Source organism: Sinocyclocheilus grahami, unplaced genomic scaffold (genome assembly GCF_001515645.1).
Source record: "Sinocyclocheilus grahami isolate Dianchi unplaced genomic scaffold, SAMN03320097.WGS_v1.1 scaffold15.1, whole genome shotgun sequence".
NCBI lineage: Eukaryota > Metazoa > Chordata > Actinopteri > Cypriniformes > Cyprinidae > Sinocyclocheilus > Sinocyclocheilus grahami.
The window spans coordinates 3,815,065-3,818,923 of record NW_015505194.1 but is presented as its reverse complement, the minus strand read 5'-3'; positions in this window follow the sequence as shown (position 1 = coordinate 3,818,923).

The window sequence follows — 3,859 nt, the reverse complement described above, 5'->3', positions numbered from 1 at the left end:
TATATATATATATATATATATATATGCATTTAGAAGTCATGGACCCATATATTTGGCAGATATGGTAATACAATAACAGAACATTGCAGTATTGGCCCAATTTGATGCGCTATATATCTCAGCTGCATTTCAGGGTGCGTTAAGAGTTCCTCTGGGGCCTCATTCCAAAAATACTTAACTGTTAATATGCAAATTTTCAGACATTATTAATGTAGCATTTTTAAGATATTGACCCATACATTTGACAGATATGACAATACTGTAACAGGCGAAATTGCATTATTGGCCCAATTGGAGGCGCTGTATGTCAGATGCCTTTGAGGGTGCGTTAAAATGTCCACTGGGGTCTTATTCCCAAGGCATTTGACTGTCACCCTGCAAATTGTAAGACATTTTTACTGTAGCATTTTGAAGTTCTGGACTCATAAATTTGAGATATGACAAAACAGTAACAGGAGAAATTGCATTATTGGCCCAATTGGAGGCGCTATATCTCAGCTCACTTTGAGGGTGCTTTAAAAGTTCCAATGGGCCTTATTCCCAGGGCACTTGATTGTTACTATGCAATTTTTCAGACATTTCTACTGTGGGAGCTTTAAGTTATGGACCCATAAATTTGAGAGATATGACAATACAGTAACGAGAAATTTGACACAATACATAAATGAGAAATTGCATTATTGGCCCAATTGAAGGCGCTATAAGTCAGCTGCCTTTAAGGGTGCGTTAAAAGTTCCACCGGGGTCTTATTCCCAAGGCATTTGACTGTCTCTGTGCAAATTCCAAGACATTTTTACTGTAGCATTTTGTACCATATATTTGGCAGATATGATAATACAATAACAGGAGAACATTGCATTATTGGTCCAATTTGAGGTGCTATATCTCAGTTTTCTTTTAGGTTGTGCCAAAAGTTATAGTAGAGGCTTGTTCCCAAGGCATTTGACTGTCCCCATGCAAAATTGCAGACATTTTTACTGTAGCATTTTGAAGTTATGGACACATACATTTCACAGATATGACAATACAGAAACAGGAGAAATTGCATTATTGGCCCAATTGGAGGCGCTATATCTCACCTGCCTTTGAGGGTGTGTTAAAAGTTCCACTGGGGCCTTGGAAATAAGACCCCAGTGGAACTTTTAATGGATCCTCAAAGTCAGCTGAGATATAGCGCCTCCAATTGGGCCAACAATGGAATGTTCTTCTGTTGCTTTATTGCCATCTCTGAAATTTATGGGTCCATATATTAAAAATGCTATAGTAAAAATGTCTGAAAATGTGCATGGTAACAGTCAAGTGCCCTGGAAATAAGGCTCCAGTGGGACATTTAATGCACCATCAAAGGCAGCTGAGATATAGTGCCTCCATGTGGGCCAATAATGCAATTTCTCAGTACTGTATTGTCATATCTGTCAAATTTATGAGTCCATAACTTCAAAATGCTACCTTAAAAATATCTGAAAATGTTCATGGTAACAGTGACGTGCCCTGGGAATAAGGCCCCAGTGGAACTTTTAACGCACGCTCAAAGTCAGCTGAGATATAGTGCCTCCAGTTGGGCCAATAATGCAATTTCTCCTGTTACTGTTGACATATTTGTCAAATTCATGGGTCCATAACTTCAAAATTCTACAGTAAAAATGTCTGACAGTTTGCACGGTGACAGTCAAATGCCTTGGGAATAAGACCCCAGTAAAACCTTTAACGCACCCTCAAAGGCAGCTGAGATATAGCGCCTCCAATTGGGCCAATAATGCAATTTCGCCTGTTACTGTATTCTCATATCTGTAAAATGTATGGGTCCATAACTTAAAAATGCTACAGTAAAAATGTCTGAAAATTTTCATGGTAACAATCAAGTGCCCTGGGAATAAGGCATCAGTGGAACTTTTAACACACCCTCAAAGTTAGCGGAGATATAGCACCTCCAATTGGGCCAATGATGCGATTTCACCTGTTATTGTATTGCCATATAAGCCAAATTTATGGGTCCATAACTTAAAAATGCTACAGTGAAAATGTCTATAATTTTACATGGTGACAGTCAAGTGCCTTGGGAATAAGGCCCCAGTATGATCTTGAACGCACCCTGAAAGTTAGCTGAGATGTAGTGCCTCCAATTGGGCCAATACTGCAATGGCTCTTCTAAATGTATTGTCAGTGTGTCCATGACAATGTCAGTTACAAACTGACAAAATGGTACAGTAACCATCAATGCAATGGCTCTTTCAATTAAATTTAGTTCACATTTATTTATATATTGCTTTTCATAGTACATGTTGTTTCAAAGCAGCTTTACAGAAAATGCATGTTTCTATGTTACAACACCACAATAGTCTTTTATGAGATGATATCAGAAAGTAGAGTTGGAAGAACCTTCAAATTACAGTATTTACAAATATCATATATGCATTTAAGCAAAATTAATGTGCATTTTAAAGCAATAACAACTTGATAATTTTGTATATTCATCCAGAGTTGATGTTCTGGAGTCCTTGGAGGGTAGGTGTCATCTTTTCAAAGGTGTTGGGTGATGTGAAGTCTTCATAAGACGTTTCAAGCTGGAGCTGGCATAATCTTTAATTAACTCGGGATATTGACATTTGTAACAATTGTTTGAATTATTATTCTAATTCTAATTATTATTCTATTATTCTAATTCTGATTATTTTAATTCAGTTTATTCATTAATGCTGTTGATTCATTACTCAAAGGATGACATGCACTAATTAAAGAATGATGTAATTATATTTTATGTGCCTTCTTACAGTCATTTTCACTGATATCTTGGTGTTATTTACATTTCAAATTTTTTTATTATTATTTTCTAAAAACAGACACAATAGTTACAGGGTGCCTAAAAAAGCGTGAGTAAGAGAAAAACGCATGATCCCTAAGATGAGCTGATGGCACGTTCTGTAATTAAATAATACTGTAATTATATTGTACGTGCCTTTACATCTTTAATGTGAAAAACTGGAAAAAACAGAAAAACCACATTGTCCCTAAGTTAAGCGTGAATAAGAAGCTACAAACGCGGAAGCGTCGTGTTTTTTAAGGTGGAACGGATAACGTCAATCGTCAAGCTAAACATAACTTGACGATACTTTTACGTTTTGTTCTACAATGTAAATTACACGTATCCATACCCAAAACACAAATATTGAAGGAGTTATGTTCATTTTTGAAAACGTATGTTTTTAATAAGTATCTAGATAAGAACGTTTGGGCTGTAAGTGTGTGCAGTTTACATTGTAGAACAAAACATAAAAGTATCTCAAGTTATGTTTACCACAAGCTTTATTTTACTCATTAATTGAAAACCCCCATTATAAAACCCCACAGGAAAATCTCGAAGGAACCCACGGCGAATTACACTTCCGTATTCTGACGTCACTGTTAGCCAATCGTTGCAGTGAGTCAATCTGCCATGCCTATTCAAACGGAGCGGTCTGATGAGGTCAAAACAGGACAGAATATAGCCTATTACTTCTAAATGATGATGTTTTTTTAATGTAAAAATCTTGATAACATTATAAGTGGCCCTCAGAGAACAGTAAAAAATAATAACCAAAAAAGGCAGTTCATGACCCCTTTAAGTTACTTTTATCATTCTGAATTGTTGTGTAAATGTGTTAGCCTGAATTACTGTAGGCACTGGTTTACAAGTTTGCACAACGAGCAAAATGTCGTCACACTTTCAGTTTGTTCTAAGCCGAATGTTTACCGCGGAATTAGCCATATTTAGAATATTATGTCGTCAGTAAACATAATCAGACAGTCAGAACCATTCAGTAGTTGTTCCATTTCAATGACGAACTTCGACTGAACGGAACGCTCTGACGTTCCAGCCGCT